The 16,394-nt window shown below is 52.3% G+C and overlaps 1 protein-coding gene across 3 annotated transcripts in view; it reads left to right on the forward strand.

The window, feature by feature from the left end:
- Positions 1-3,655: 3,655 nt before the first annotated feature.
- Positions 3,656-16,394, forward strand: part of GULP1 (GULP PTB domain containing engulfment adaptor 1) — a 307,489-nt gene continuing 294,750 nt past the window's right edge. For 2 of the 3 annotated variants that reach the window (XM_060257245.1, XM_060257246.1), the window contains exon 1: positions 3,656-3,776. The gene's annotated coding sequence lies outside the window, so the exon portion shown is untranslated. The remainder of the gene's footprint in view (positions 3,777-16,394) is intronic. The other variant, XM_060257247.1, reaches the window with a different exon arrangement.

The following is a 16,394-nucleotide window of genomic DNA, read 5'->3' on the forward strand; positions in this document are numbered from 1 at the left end:
CCTTGTCGGGCCGGGCCATGTCGAGCTGGGCCATGTGTGTACCTATTTCAGATTAGGTAGCAGAGATATAAACTTTATAAAGGACACAGACAAATAAACTTAAAACATGCTTAAAACGTTAACACTCATTGGTCTTAAAGATGCTTTCTTTGTATCTCTCCCATGGGATCCAGGGAACTGGGCAAAGGAAGCTCTGACTCTTTCCTTCCTTCCTCAGGGGACTAGGAGGGGGAGGAGCCTCAGCCAATAGAAGAAAGAGAGGCTTGGCTCAGTAGCTCTGCTATGCTATTGAGAGAGCCTGGAAAAACAAGCTGTGCCTCCCCCCCCCAGGGAGGAGCCTCAGCCAATGAAGAAAACAGAGGTTTTGCTCTGTAGCTCTGCTGTGCAATTGAGCAAGCCTGGCAAAGCAAGCTGTGGTGCAGAAGGAAGCAAGAAAGAGGGAGAAGGAAGCAGATGACAGCCAGTTGCTCAGGGGCCTGATAAGAGCCCTCCGGCCTCCAGACTGCATGATTGACACCCCTGGTATATTTTATATATAACCTTTATGGATTTTGTGTAATTTGTTGCATGGCTAACGGCTTGCATATTCTTGTAGGACTACACAATGCCTCTTTGAGAAAGAATAATGGAGAAATGGATGCGCAAGTCAACAGTACCCTTCAGAGGTTATCTTTTAGGCTCATGCCAACGTGTTATGAATCTGAACATGAAACTACCATGAATGCAGCTTGAAACCAGAACTCTACAAGCCCTTTATTCAGCTGGAAAAGGACTGGTGGCAACAAGCAGTTTTTTCCTTGCCCTTTAAGAGACGAGGGTCTTGGTATGTTTAGCTTGTATGGAGAAAAATGGTTATTTATTGGGCGGAATAATAACTTGCGTGGAATAAAACATGTGATCGAATTCGTACAAGAGCGCCTTAGTCATTTAGTTACTGCGTTTTTCCTGGCTTCAACCGCCTGTGGGGTGGCAATCCGTATTCCCTCTAAGCTGAGCTAGCTCATAGTTTTTAAGCCTCCAGCTCACCTGTTTGTGTCTTCGCTCAGGAAGGGTGGCACCAGAGCACAATCATTTATGCAGCAGCTCCCAACTTTAACACCAGCAGCTCACAAAGTCAAATTTTTGCTCGCAGCTTAGAGGAAACATTGGTGGTAACCGATGTTCCCCTCTAAGCTGAGTTAGTGTGAGTTAGCTCAGCTTTTTTTAGCCTCCGGCTCACTCTTTTTCGTCTTAGCTCAGAAAAAATGACCCCAGAGCACACTAATTTATGCAGCAGCTCACCGCTCGAATGCCTGCAGCTCGAGAAGTAGAGTTTTTTCTCAAAAACCCCCCACAGCTTAGAGGGAGGATTGGTGGCTTGCCCGAGGTCTTTCCCAAACCCCGACATCTTCTGGCTTCACCCTCAAACCTCCAGGAATTTTCCAGGCTAGAGATGGCATCCCTGTGCTTCACCAGGAGACTGGCAATCCTGATGGTATTATAGGGAGGGGGGGTGTTCTAAAAAAAATGAAAAAAAAGAACCCCCTACATTAGGATCCAGCTATTCCTCCACTTTCTGGCTTCACCCAAACAGCAGTCTGCAGGGCCGAGGCTGTAGGGGGGCCAGGCGTCCCCCCTTCCTGCAGCCTACTCCAGGGGGCAGGGTTGTGGGATACGGGTGAGGAAACTGCTGGAGATTTGCGGTGCACCCTCCAAAGCACCTGTTTCCTCCGGGATTAGCTGATCTCTGTAGTCTGGAGAGGAGCTGTCATTCTGGGGGATCTCCAGGTCCCCCCTGGAGGCTGGCATCCCTGCATAGTCAGCAGGGAACTAGGTCCTCTTTTTTTTTTTTGACTTTTCAAAATGCGTGAACTCTATGATGGGAGAAAGAAGGGTCCTGGCAAGGGTTCATAGAATCATAGAGTTGGAAGGACCTCCAGGGTCATCTAGTCCAACCCCCTGCACAATGGAGGAAACTCACAATGCAGGTTGCCAGGTCCGACTGAAGAAATTTCTGGAGACTTTGAGGGTGGAGCTGGGAGACTTTGGGGGTGGAGCCAGGAGCAAGGGTGGGACAAGCAGGTTTGAACTTCCAAGGGAGTTCTGGCCGTCACTTTTAAAAGGGGCCGCGCACCTTTTCAATGCCTGCCTTCCATTTGAAAATGGACAGCTTTGGGGGCTCATGGAATTGGACCCCCCGGTCCAATCTTTTTGAAACGTGGAGGGTGTTTTGAGGAGAGGCACTGGATGCTATGCTGAAAACTTTGTGCCCCTACTTCGAAAAACACCCGCCCCCTGAATCAATTTTCCATTATACCCTATGGGAATTGGTCTCCATAGGGTATAACGGAGTGTCCAGTAGACATTTCCCTCCACCCCCACCCCCTGCTTTCTGATGACCCTGAAGCGGGAGGAGGGCCTCCAAAACAGGGGATCCCCTGCCCCCACCTGGGGATTGGGAAACAGGGGAGACCCCTGTTCTACACAAAAAAAAAAAAAAAAAAGTCAATTTCAGTGAAATTTACAAGACTATGCTGTAGTTGCTCGGTCTTGTAAATGTCACTGAAAATGACTTTTTTGGTAGAACAGGGGTCTCCCCTGTTTCCCAGCTTTACTGTGTTGATCCCACCAGGGGACTGGCAACTCTCACAGGACACAGCCGTCCGCGGGGTGCAAACCCCTAAGAGTCCCCCCTCCAAAGCAGCCATTTTCCCCAGGGGAAGGGATCTCTGCAGTCTGGAGATGAGCTGTCATTCCAAGGGATCCCCAGGTCCCACCTGGAGGCTGGCACCCCCACCAGTGTCCCCTTCTAAGCTGAGCTAGTGCCAGCGAGCTCACAGTTTTTTAGCCTCCGGCTCATGCCTTTCTGTCTCAGCTCAGGAAGAATGGCCCTAGAGCAAACGTATCTTTGCTGCAGCTCACCACTTTAATGCCTGTAGCTCACGAAGTAGAGTTTTCGCTCCCAAGACTTCACAGCTTAGAGGGGGACATTGATCTCCCAACATATGGCGAGCCCTTTTTTGAAGCAGCCAGCGAGGAAAATCCGTCCTCTTTTTGGCTTTCCAAAACATGGGAGCCCTGCTACGGGAGGCGGAAGGGGGCACTGGCGTGGGGCAGGAGAAAAAGAAAGGTCCCCTGTGCAAGCACCAGTTGTTTCCGACTCTGGGGTGACGTTGCTTTCACAACGTTTTCACAGCAGACTTTTTACGGGGTGGTTTGCCATGGCCTTCCCCAGTCTTTTACGTTTCCCCCCACCCCGGCAAGCTGGGGACTCATTTGACCGACCTCGGAAGGATGGAAGGCTGAGTCAACCTCGAGCCGGCTACCTGAAAACCCAGCTTCCGCCGGGGATGGAGTTCAGGTCCTGAGCAGAGCTTAGGGCTGCAGTACTGCAGCGTTAACACTCTGCGCCGCTGGGGCAGGAGAGGAGAGGCCAAAAAAGTTTTCCCCTTCGCCTTCCCCGGGCAGGAGCGGGGGCCGAGGCTCCAACCAGGCGGGGGAGGAGGAGGAGGCAGTGACGGCGGCGCGGCCAATGCGCTGCGCCCAGGCGAGGAGCGAGAGCCCAGCGCGGGGCCTCCCTTCGCCGGCGAGAGGCCGAGGCAGCCCGGGAGGCGGCCAGCAGCCGAGGCAGGGCGGGGAGGGGAAGGGAAGGGAAGGGAGCCGGGGCGCTGACGTCAGGAAACTTTGCTCGGGGGCCGCGAGAGGCTCCAGCCAGCCAGCCGGGGAGAAGGGAGAGGCGAAGGCGGCGGAGCCAACGGAGAGGCCACCGCAGCGCTGCGCACTCCGCAGGCGGCGAGGTAAGGCGCCCTTCGGCGGGTTGCTCGGCGGGGGCGGGAAGGGGGGAGTCCGCCGCGGAGTTTGGGCGGCTGGGAGGCGCCCTCGGGGCTGCTGCTTCTGCTGCTGGCCGGGGAGCGGAGCTGCGCACCCGGCTGCCGGGCGCCCCTTCCCGGTTGCTGCTGCCGCTGCTGCTTCGGAGGGGGCGGCTCCGGCTCGGCGGCTGGCAACTTCGGCGCCGGAGGCGGCTCTGGGGCTCGCCGGGCGGCTTCTTTCGGCTCGGGGGTTTGGAAAGGCTCGCCCCGGAGCCCTCCGCCGGCTCCTGCTGCGCTTTTGGAAGTAAGCGGGGGCTGGCAAGGTGGGGAGGGGCGCGCGGCGGACTCGAACTCCGGGCGGGGAAGTTGGGCTGGACTTTTCGTGGCTTTCCTCCCGGTGGGGGGGGGGGGGTTGTAGGTGGCTGGGTCGGGGTTGGAGGCAGCCCCTGGCGCTCTGCGGGTGCGGGGGGATTTGGCTGCCTTGAGGGCGAGGACTTGCGAAGAGGAGCCTTCCATGGGAAGATCGTAACGTGGGGACGGGGTCGGAGACGCGTGTCGGGGATTGCGGGGAGACGGCTTGCATTCGGGGAGGCCTTAGTCGTGGGTTGGGTGGAGGGGTTCTTCAGGGTGACGGCTCCTGGTTGGACACCGTTTCTGGCGCTCCCGCCCCCCGAGGGTGCATTGTGAGTGGCTTAGGCTTGCCAACTTCCAGGTGGGGCCTGGAGGTCTCCTGACCGAAGAGATCTGCCACCCCAGGATGGTTTGTGAGTGTCTTAGAGTTGCCAACTTCCAGTTGGGGCCTGGAGGTCTCCCGGCCGAAGGGATTTGCTTCGGGGATGGAGTGAGAGGGTTGCCAACGTCCAGGTGAGGCCTGAGGTCTGCCCCCTCAGAGTGGATTGTGAGTGTCTTAGGGTTGCCAACTTCCAGGTGGGGCCCGGAAGTCTCCCAGCTGAAGGAATTTGCTCCCCTCCCAAGGGGTGGATTGTTTCTCAGGGCTGCCAACTTCCAGGCAGGGCCTGGGGGTCTCCCAGCCGAAGAGATTTGCCCCCCTGGGGGGTGGATTGTGAATGACTTATGGTTGCCAACTTCCAGGTGGGGCCTGAAGGTCTCCCAGAACTAGAACTCAGCTCCAGGCGACTGAGATCTGTCTCCTTGGTCAAAATAGCTGCCTGGGAGGGTGGCCTCTATGAAATGAGACCCCGCTTTAGTCTTGCCCCTCCCCAACCCCCTCCCACCAGTCTTCACCCCCAAGATCTCCAGGAGTTTCTCGACCCAAAGTTGGCAACCCTAGGACTGGGTCCCCTTTAAAATGCTGTATTGCTGGACGAAGAGCAGTGTAAACCTGACAGCATGCATGGCATCTGGGGTTGCCAAGCCCAATTCAAGAAATATCTGGGGACTTTGGGGATGGAGCCAGGGACTTTGGGGGTGGGGCCAGGAGACATTAGGGGTGGAGCCAGGAGCAAGGGTGGGACCATCATAGTTGCACTTCAAGGGTAGTTCTGACCATCGCATTGAAAGGGACTGCACATCTCCATTGGAAATAATGAAAGATAGGGGGACCTTCTTTGGGGTCTTATAAAATTGGATCCCCAGGTCCAATCTTTTTGAAACTTGGTGGGAGTTTTGAGGAGAAGCACCAGATGCCATGCTGCAAATTTGGTGCCTCTACCTCAAAAAACAGCTCCCCCAGAGCTCTAGATACTCGCAGCACAATTCTCCATGATACCTATGGGAGTCGGTCTCCATAGGGAATAATGAAGTGCCCAGCAGACATTTCCCTCCTCCCCGTTTTCTGATGACCCTGAAGAGGGAGGAGAGGGCCTCCAAACCGTGGGATCCCCTGCCCCCACCTGGGGATTGGCAACTCTAATGGTATCTAACGAAACGTGGTCTGTTTCCCAGACACCGTGGGCAGGACACACCTCCTCAATGGGGATGTGTAGTGGAGGGGTGTGTGTGTGTGTGAATTCCTGAATCCTCAGAAGGGACAAGGAGCCGTTAGGGGTGGGCATTAAACCGAAGCAGACGACCCCGTGGTCCCTGCAAAGACAGCCTCTTGGGGCTCAGCCAAAACCTTTTGGCGCCTGAGAATAACAAAAAAACCATCGCTGCTCTGGAAGATCCAGATGTCTTGCAAAGGCAGCCTTGTGTACAGATGCAGAGGAAAGCGCGCCTGCGAATTTGGTCCAGCAGACTCGGCGGACGTTAGCCGGGTAGCACAATCCGATTGTCACGGAAGGAAGGGATGCCACAGCAAGCCGGCATTCTCTGCCAGTCCTTTGAAAACATCTAAAGAAAGGGGGGCATTCTTCTGTGGCATTTCTTCCAAACAGGTGACTGGCATACGCCGCACCATATTGCTTACCCTAGATCCACCCGCACGTGGCTGCAGAAAGGCTAATGGAAGCCTGTTTTCCGCACAAGAAAGTCGGGACAGGAAAGGATCGTTGTGATGGGGTCTGTTTTGACATTCCACAAGTTTTTCCTCTCCTGGATGTGAAGACCGAAGAGCCAGACTAAAATAGTCTACAGTGTTTTATAATTATATACCTCTCTGTCTCTCTCTCCTTTTTTGGGTTGTTTTCTTCTCTTACCTTAGCACACGTTTGAGTCTTTGGTTTCTAACGGCAGGCACTGAGTTATTAAACCGGCGGTCTCTCCTGAGAAGGGGACGAGGCACCGCGCTGTCTGTTTATGGTCGATCCGGTGAGCCAGGGTTGCTGCTTTTAAAAAACTTTCTTGATAAGGCCTTACTGGATGAACGAAACAATAGGTGTGCGAACTCTTACCCCGGGAGAACTAGGTTTGATTCCCCACTTCTCTACTTGCACCTGCTGGAATGGCCTTGGGTCTGCCATAGCTCTCGCAGGAGTTGTCCTCGAAAGGGCAGCTGCCGTGAGAACCCTCTCAGCCCCACCCACCTCACGGGGTGACTGTTGTGGGAGGAGAAGATAAAGGCGGTTGTGAGCTGCTCTCTGATTCAGAGAAAAGGGCGGGGTATAAATCTGCAGTCTTCTTCTTCTTCTTCCGTGTAACATCCCCAGCTGGAGTTTTCCGTTGTCTCTAAATGGCTGGCAAACCAGTCACCTGTTGCACGTTCCCTGCTACGGACAGTGTTGAGAAGATGCTCTGTGGAGGGATGAGATGAAAGAATTGGGGCTACTTCCCCATGGGGAGTTTTCGGGGTGGGTGGGGCATTTAGGGCCCATTTAGCCTGGGGAAAAGGCGGAGGAGGGGAGACGTGATGAGGTCTATAAAATTATGCCTGGTGTGGAGAGAGGGGATGGAGAAACTTTCCCCCCACTCTGATAATACTAGAACCTGGCGTCATCTGCAAGAGACTCATTGTAGGCAAAAGGAAGTACTTCTTCACACGGTGTGTAGTTAATCTGTGGAACTCACTGCCACAGGAAGGGGCAATGGTTGAGGGGAGGGGAGATGTGATATGGGGCTGTAAAATTATGCCTGGTGCAGAGAGAGTGGATGGAGAAACTTTTCTCTCACCCTCATAATACTAGAACTAGAACCCGTCAGAGACTCATGGCAGACAAAAGGAAGTCTTCTTCGCACGATGCGTAGTTAATCTGTGGAACTCACTGCTACAGGAAGGGACAATGGTTGAGGAGAGGGGAAATGTGGTAGGGGTCTATAAAATTATGCCTGGTGTGGAGAGAGGGGATGGAGAAACTTTCCTCCCACCTCTCCAATACCAGAATCTAGGGTCATCTGTGAAAGTCTCGTGACAGAGAAAAGAAAGTACTTCTTCACACGGTGTGCAGTTAATCTGTGAAACTCACTGCCACAGGAAGGGGCAATGGTTGAGGGGAGGGGAGGGGAGACATGATATGGGTCTGTAAAATTATGCCTGGTGTGGAGAGAGTGGATGGAGAAACTTTTCTTCCATCGTCATAGTACTAGAACCTGAGGTCATCCGCAAGGTATTTATTCGCACGGTGTATATACCTGTGTAAATCTGTGGAACTCACTGCCACAGGAGGTGGTGATGGTTGCCAACCTGCAGGGCTTTCCAAAGGAATTAGATGAATTCATGGAGGATGAGGCTATCAGTGGTTACTAAGTCATGTCTGCTTCCTCCACTTCTGGAGGTGTAGTTTGGTGTAGTGGTTGTCCTTGAAAGGGCAGCTTCTGGGAGAGCTCTCTCAGCCCCATCTACCTCACAGGGTATCTGTTGTGGGGGACGAAGGTAAAGGGGATTGTGACTGTTCCGAGACTCTGAGATTCAGAGTGAAGGGGGGATATAAATCCATCATCATCATCACCATCATCATCATTATCTTCTCCTTCTCTTCTTCCTCCTCCTCCTTCTCTTCCTCCTCCTTCTCCTCCTCCTTCTCCCCTGTCTTCTTCCTCCTCCTCCTTCTCCTCCTCCTTCCTCTCCTCCTCCTTCTCTTCCTTCTTACTCCTCCTCTTCCTTTCCTCCTCCTTCTTCTTCTCCTCCTCCTTCTTCTTCGTCCTCCTCTCCTTCTTCTCCTTCTCCTCCTTCTCTGTCTTCTTCCTCCTTTCCTTCTTCTTCTCCTCCTCTTTCTTCCTCTTCCTCTCCTCCGCCTTCTTCTTCTCCTTCTTCTTCTTCCTCCTCCTCTCCTCCTCCTTTTTCTCTGTCTTCCTCCTCCGCCTCTTTTTTCATCTCCTCCTCCTTCTTCTCCTTCTCCTCCTCCTTCTCTGTGTTCTTCCTCCTCCTCCTCCTTCCTCTCCTTTTCCTTCTTCTCCTCCTCTTCTTTTCCTCCTTCTTCTCCTTCTCCTCCTCCTTCTCCGTCTTCTTCCTCCTCCTCCTCCTCCTCCTCCTTTTTCTCCATCTTCCTCCTCCTCCTTCTTCCTCTCCTCCGCCTTCTTCTTCCTCCTCCTCCTTCCTCTCCTCCTCCTTCTTCTCCTCCTCCTTCCTCCTCCTCTTCCTCTCCTCCTCTGTCACAGGCTGGGGCCGGGTCAGGCAAAGTCCAGGGGCAGTCCAAGGTCTGTAGCCGGTGAGCAAAGAGGGTCCAAGGCGCCAAAACCAAATCGCAGTCCAGGTATCGCAGGTCAGAGGTTCAGAAGCCGAAGTCAGGGGGTTCAGAAGTCAAAGCCAAAGTCAGGGGGTCCAGAAGCCAGAGTCAAAAGCCGAAGTGGATGCTAGAATGTCAGGTAAGTGACTAGTTGCTTCCACAAAGCCTCCTCCCAAAGCCCACAGCTATATAGCCCTCTGCTGCCTGTTGCCTATTTGGGCTAATTGCCGACTCAGAGAGGCAGCCAGGATCCTGCTTAGACTCAAGCATCCTCACTCCTAGAAGGGCCAGAATCCTTTCAAAACTCAGGGCTCAGGGAGAGTCTTGCTCGTGAGCGTGCCGCCCTCCTCTGATCCCTGAGGTCCTGACGAAGGTGGTCACGCACACGAGCCACCCGAGAGGGCGAGGCAGGGGGGCTTGGATCTTCTCCAGCAGGAGGCAGGGGCACTGGTGCAGGTGGCAGGGGCACAGTTTCTTCTTCAGGCTCAGCTTCTTCTGCAGGGTCCCCAGTACCCATGACATCCTCCTCCTTCTCCTCTTCCTCCTTCTCCGTCTTCTTCCTCCTCATCTCCTCCTCCTCCTCCTTCCTCTTCCTCTCCTCCCCCTTCTCTTCCTCCTTCTCCATGTTCTTCCTCCTCCTTCCTCTTCCTCTCCTCCTCCTCCTCCAATCAGTTGAGGGGGAGCAGGGGTGGGGGGATGCAGTTGCGGTCATCCTGCTTGGGGACTTGGACAGTCACTTGATAGGCCCTCAGCCTGATCCAGCACAGCTCTTCTCAAGTTCCTGTATGGACAGCCGCATACTGTATCTTCGTTTTTCAAAAGAAAGAATCCACGCAACGTGGTGTTCCTTCTCTGCCCAGTCCGGGGGCTCCCCTCGTTGATCCAGCTCAAAGGAAGGTGAGGGGGCGCAGCATCCACATGGACATTCCGAGAGGGGGTGGAGCTAAGGGGCGGAGCCAAACTCCATCTTCAGAACGAGGGAGCTCTCCATTTCTTCCCTATCTTTAGTCATTTCACAATTTTTGCCATTCCCGGACCTCCAGTTGGAAGACTTGGCTGTCTCTCCTTCAGTGGCTGCTCTCCAGTTGCCCAATTTCTTCCTTTTGGGTCCTTGCCCAAGCAGGTGGAACAGACTGTAGTAAAAAGAAAAAAAGCTGCCAGCTAGGGAAGAATCATCTTTTTGCTATTAGTGTCTGCTGAGGAAATGTCTTTATCAGCTGAATAAAGTACTCGGAGAAAAGCCAAGGTAATGTTCCCTGATTGGGACCCGTGACTCAGGAAATAAGAAAAGCCATGGTTCTGGGTGGCCACCTCCCTGCAGTGTCCTGTTGATGCTGGCGAATGGCACAGCCTGATTGGGTTACTGGACAGTGACATCTTAGAGCAGGGGTGTCAAATATCTGGCCTGGAGGCCGAATGAGGCCCCTGGAGGGCTCCTATCAGGCCCCGAAGGAACTGACTATCATCTTCTTCCTTCTCCCTCTCTCTTGCTTCCTTCTGTGTAACAGCTTGCTTTGCCAGGCTTGTTCAATCGCACAGGAGCTACAGAGCAAAGCCTCTGTTTTCTCCATTGGCTGAGGCTCCTCCCTTGGGAAGGAAGGGGGGGGGAGGAAGACCTTGTTTTGCCAGGCTGTCATGATTGCTACTGATCCAAGCCTCTTTTCCTTCTATTGGCTGAGGCTTCTCCCCCTCCTGGTTCCCTGGTGAAGGCAGGAAAGAGCCAGAGCTTCCTTTGTCCAGTTCCCTGGTTCCCATCACGGGAGAGATACAAAGAAAGCAACTTTAAGACCAATGAGTGCTAATGTTTTAAGCATGTTTTGAGGGTTTTTTAAAAAAAATTGTGTTTTTCTGTGTCCTTTATAAAGTTTATCTCTCTGCTACCTAATCTTAAAGCGGTACACACATGGCCCGGCCGAACACGGCCCAGCCTGGCCCAACAAGGTCTCATGTATGTCAGATCCAGCCCTTGTAAGAAATGAGTTTGCCACTCCTGTCCTAAAGGGACCGCTGATCCGATCCAGCATTTCTCATTATATATTCTTAAACCTGGACATCCTCGGTGGCCTACTGACCCCAGTTCCAGTCAGGCTAACCCTGATTAGCTTCTGAGATCTGATGAGACTGAGCTTACCTGGGCCAGCCGGGTCAGGGTGAAAATGAAGAAGATATTGGAATTATATCCTGCCCTCCACGCCAAACCTCAGAGTCTCAGAGCGGCTCACAATCTCCGTTACCTTCCACGCCCACCCCCCAACAGGCACCCTGTGAGGTGGGTGGGGCTGAGAGAGCTTTCCCAGAAGCTACCCTTTCAAGGACAACTCTGCCAGAGCTGTGGCTGACCCAAGGCCATTCCAGCAGGTGCAAGTGGAGGAGTGGGGAATCAAACCTGGTTCTCGCAGATAAAAGGCCACACACTTCACCACTACACCAAACTGGCTACCAAGCGTTTTGCCCACACACTTAGAATAGTGCACACGGCTCTGTTTGCACCATTTCATTGTAGATACTGTAGCATGGGAAGAACAACTAGAACAGGGATGTCGAATTCATTTGTTATGAGTAGGGTTGCCAAGTCCAATTCAAAAAAAATCTGGGGACTTTGGGGGTGGAGCCAGGAGACATTAGGGGTGGAGCCAAGATCAAGGCTGTGACAAGCATCATTAAACTCCAAAGGGAATTCCAGCCATCACATTTAAAGGGACGGCACACCTTTTTAAATGTCGTCCTTCCCTCCTGCCTCCGCGTGCCGCAGCCTAGGCGGACCGAACTTCTTTTTCCTCCTTTGGAAGTGAGGTCGCTCTAGGCCCGCCTCCATGGCGCGGGGGGAAGCGGAAGCGGGCTGGGTGTTGCTGTGGCAACCGGCGGTGGCATTGTCTGGGCTGGCCGGGAGGCTGAGGAGCCATGGAGGAGGCGGCCCCGGTCTCCGCCTCGGAGGGCACCTTCTACCTCCAGTGTATCCTTCCCTTCGCTCAGGCTGAGCCCATCTCGGAGGAGCAGCTGCGGAGAAGAGGCAGCAGCACAGCGGCATTGCCCGCTCTGCTCTGCTTCTGAGGTTAGATCAGAGAAGGGGAGGGTGGAGGCAGGCCAGGAGCGTGGCGAGCCACGAATCTGGGTCCTTCTAGGACCCGGACTCGCGGCTCGCCACGCTCCTGGCCTGCCTCCACCCTCCCCTTCTCTGATTTTACCTCAGAGGCGGAGCAGAGCGGGCAATGCCGCTGCGCTGCTGCCGCCTCTTCTCCGGTTCAGCTTAGCTGCTCCTCCGAGATGGGGCGACTCGCCACGCTCCTTGGCGCCATTTCTCTCCCCCCTCCCCCCGCTTCCATTTGTTTGGATAGCGGGGGAAGAGGCTGTAAATCCTGGTCCCCCGCCAGGGCGGGAGGGTTGGGAAGCCTAGTTATGAGGGCCGGATCTGACGTAAATGAGACTTTGTCGGGCCAGGCCATGTCAGGCTGGGCCAGGTGTGTACCTATTTAAAATTATGTAGCAGCGATATAACGGACACAGACAAATACAAGTAAAGGTTTTTTTAAAAAAACTTAAAATAAAAAATGCTTAAAACATTATTACTCATTAATCATAAAGTTGCTTTGTCTTTATCTTTCCCATGGGATCTGGACACCTGGACAAAGGAAGCTCTGGCTCTTTCCTTCCTTCCCCAGGGGACCAGGAGGGGAAGGAGCCTCAGACAATCGAAGGAAGAGAGGCTTGGCTCAGTAGCTCTGCGGTGCAATTGAGGGAGCCTGGCAAAACAAGCTCTCCCTTCCCCCCTCCCCAAGGGAGCAGCCTCAGCCAAAGGAGAAAATAGAGGTTTTGCTCTGTAGCTCCTGGACAAAGCAAGCTGTGATTCAGAAGGAAGCAAGAGAGAGGGATTGAGAAGGAAGTCGACAACAGCCAGTTGCTCAGGGGGCTGATAGCAGCCCTCCGAGGGCCTGATTCAGCCCCTGGGCCACATGTTTGACACCCCTGAACTAGAACAACAGGTTGTTGTTGAGACATTGTCTGTTTTCCAAAATGCAACATTTCCAAGGCCGGAGGTTGTTAGTGCTAGTATTGGTAATGGACCTATCTAAGGCAAAACTTGAAGTAGAGAAAAGGATTCCTAATGAAGTTCAGATGACTCCTCCCTAAACTCTATCAGTTTGGCCCACTTTGTGCTGTTGTGTATGAAAGAAGCCTCATTTGCATGAAAGGGGCTGGGGAACAGACATCACTCGGGGGGGGAGGGGGGGTGATTTTGGAATGGTGGCCTGACAGGAGACTGTGACAGTTGAGTGGCGGTTTATTGGCGATAAACAACAGGGTGGGGGTGGCTTATACCCAGCTTCCTGGAAGTGCAGTTGTCCACTGTGGGGAAAAAGGAAGTTGGACCTGTGGGTTGATTATTTGATGGTTCAAGGTTGGGCTAGAATGACTCCTGTTACAGTGGCCCACTGTGGAGAAATAGGAAGTTGGACCTTTGAGTTGACTACTTGACGTTTCAAGGTTGGACTAATATGTCTTCTGTTACAGTGGCACATTCTGGAGAAACAGGAAGCTGCACCTGTGGGTTGATTATTTGATTGTTCAAGGCAGTGGCCTACTGTGGAGAAACAGGAAGCTGGACCTTTGAGTTGACTACTTGAAGTTTCAAGGTTGGATTAGTATTCCTTCTGTTACAGTGGCCCATTCTGGAGAAACAGGAAGTTGAGCCTGTGGGTTGATTATCTGATGGTTAAAGGTTGGACTAGAATGACTCCTGTTGCAGTGGTCCCCTGTGGAGAAACAGGAAGTTGGACCTTTGAGTTGACTACTTGAAGTTTCAAGGTTGGACTAATATGTCTTCTGTTACAGTGGCCCATTCTGGAGAAACAGGAAGTTGGACCTGTGGGTTGATTGTTTGATGATTCAAAGTTGGGCTAGAACAAGGGTAGCCAAACTGCGACTCAGGAGCAACATGTGGCTCTTTCACATATATTGTGTAGCTTAAAAACTTAAAACATGCTTAAAACATTAACATTGGTCTTAAAGGTGCTTTCTTTGTATCTCTCCCATGGGATCCAGGGAACTGGGCAAAGGAAGCTCTGGCTCTTTCCTTCCTTCCTTCCCCACGGGACTAGGAGGGGGTGGAGCCTCAGCCAATAGAAGAAAGAGAGGCTTGGCTTGGTAGCTCTGCTATGCTATTGAAAGAGCCTGGAAGAACAAGCTGTGCCTTCCCTCCCAGGGAGGAGTCTCAGCCAATGGAGAAAACAGAGGTTTTGAAGGCCCCACTGCCCCAATGGCCAGCTTGGAGAAGGCATCTGCCTCTTTAAATAATTTCTCCAAGTCAAGCCAACCAGCAGCTTGGAGAATGCATTTAAAGTTGCTTTCTTTTCACATCCCCCTCCCTCCTGGCTCTCAAACATCTGATGTTCACATTTTGTGGCTTTCAAACACCTGAGCATTTATTCTATGTGCTTCTTACGTTAAGCAAGTTTGGCCACTAGAATGACTCCCATTACTGTGGCCTGTTGTGGAGAAACAGGAAACTGGACCTGTGGGTTGGTTGTTTGAAGGTCCGAGGTTGAACTAGGATGCCTTCTGTTATGGTGGCCCACTGTGGAGAAACAGGAAGCTGAACCTTCGGGTTGATTGTTTGAAGGTCCTTGGTTACATTGGAATGACTTCTCTGGCTGTGGGAAACAGAAAGTTGGACTTTTGGGTTGATTATTTCAAAGCCCGGGCCTGGATTGGTATAACTCCAGCACTGGATGCATGGCCATGCCCCATTTTTGTATCTCTTCCTGTACCCGTCTCGCTGACAGAAATTCCGCATTGAGAAGGAAACAAATAAACCTGCATTTGGAGATGAGGAAAGATGGCTCGTGCTGAGTGGAAGAGAGATTAGTTTTGAAATAAAATACCCTTTTTGTTCTGATGATGATTGCCTTCCAGACAGGAAATCAATGGCAGATCTAGTGCTAGACACATACATTACCAGGGATGAGAGTTTGTACCATTCGAAGTATAGTAACCAGAATTTAAAAAGAAGAAGAAGAAGAAAAAGACGAAGAAGTGAAATGCTAGTAAGGCATTAAAACTATTACAGCACCCTGTTATGCAGGTAAAGGGAAAGGAGCATTGTTATTTGATGCCGAATTGCTAAACCGCATATGGTTTCTGGGAATAACAAGCATATTTTGAGGGGCCGTTTCTCCAGGGAGAATAAAGAGCTCGCGAGGCCGAGCCCCTTCCGGAGCCTCCTAATCGGTTTCACATGCGTGCACTTTAGAAGAGCGTTCTTTGTCTTTGTAAGCAACCTCTCGGTATTTTTTGCCCCCAACTTTTGTCACGAGGGAACTTGCGAAGGGAACGGGCTACACATTTTCGGCGCTAAAACTTTTAATGCGGTAATCCGTCCCGCTGTACCTGTTGCACAGAAAGCAGGGGGCAAGTTTCTTAACCACAAATTTTACAGTTGGTGTCGATGCTAATACTCTCATCTCTTTGCCACCTATGTTGTAGTTGCGCAAAAGGTCTGCTTTGACTACGGGGTGCGTTGGGCTGGCGTGGTGGACTATGTGGTGCGGTGCAGTGGCGTGCACGATGCAAAGGTTCAGAAGAATGTAATACTTTGATTTGTCTTTTGGACTGAAAGAACGTTTTATGGGGTTTCCCGGCGGCGGGCTAGTTTGCGGTCCATTGCAAAGAACTGGAGCCCTGTGGCTCAGAACAGTAAAGCTGCAGTACTCAGTCCGAGCTCTCTGCTCACGACCTGAGTTCAATCCTGGCGGAAGCTGGGTTCAGGTAGCCAGCTCAAGGTTGACTCAGCCTTCCATCCTTCTGAGGTTGGTCAAATGAGTACCCAGCTTTCTGGGGGGGAAGTGTGGATGACTGGGGAAGGCAATGGCAAACCACCCCGTAAAAACGTCTGCCGTGAAAACATCATGATGTGACGTCACCCCAGAGTCGGAAATGACTGGTGCTTGCACAGGGGACGACCTTTACCTTTTTTTACAAATAACCTGCTGCTAATGGACTTTGTGCTTGTGCAGGGGGACTACCTTTACCATTTTTAATTGACATTGTTAGCTTGGCTTTGTACAATACAGGCGTGTCCAAACTGCAGCTCTGGAGCCACATGTAGCTCTTTCACACATATTGCGTGGCCCTTGAAGCCCCCAACGCCCCGTCAGCCGGCTTGGAGAAGGCATTTGTCTCTTTAAATCACGTCTCCAAGCCGAGCCAGCCAGCTGCTTGGGGAATGTAGTTGAAGTTAAAGTTGCTTTCTTTCCAGCTCTCCTTCCCCCCCATCTGTTTGCCTCCCGCCCTCCTTCCTGTCTTGCAGCTCTCAAACATCTGACGTTCATGACTTGCGGCTCTCAGACACCTGACGTTTATTCTGTGCGGCTCTTACGTTAAGCAAGTTTGGCCACCCCTGGTATAATGTGTTCTATAATTATCTTTTTGCATGCCGCTACCATGCCGTCTGTGGAATTATAATGTCGGAGTCTAAAAGTGAGACTGTTCATGTTTACCTGCGACTCCCTGTGAGGGGAGACTGGCGGCTCACATATTCCTGCTTAATTTGAACTTAATGAAAACACGCAGTCCCTCATAATTGAATTTATAATCCTTTTAGGAGTTTGCG

This window comes from Heteronotia binoei, chromosome 16 (genome assembly GCF_032191835.1).
Source record: "Heteronotia binoei isolate CCM8104 ecotype False Entrance Well chromosome 16, APGP_CSIRO_Hbin_v1, whole genome shotgun sequence".
NCBI classification, from domain to species: domain Eukaryota; kingdom Metazoa; phylum Chordata; class Lepidosauria; order Squamata; family Gekkonidae; genus Heteronotia; species Heteronotia binoei.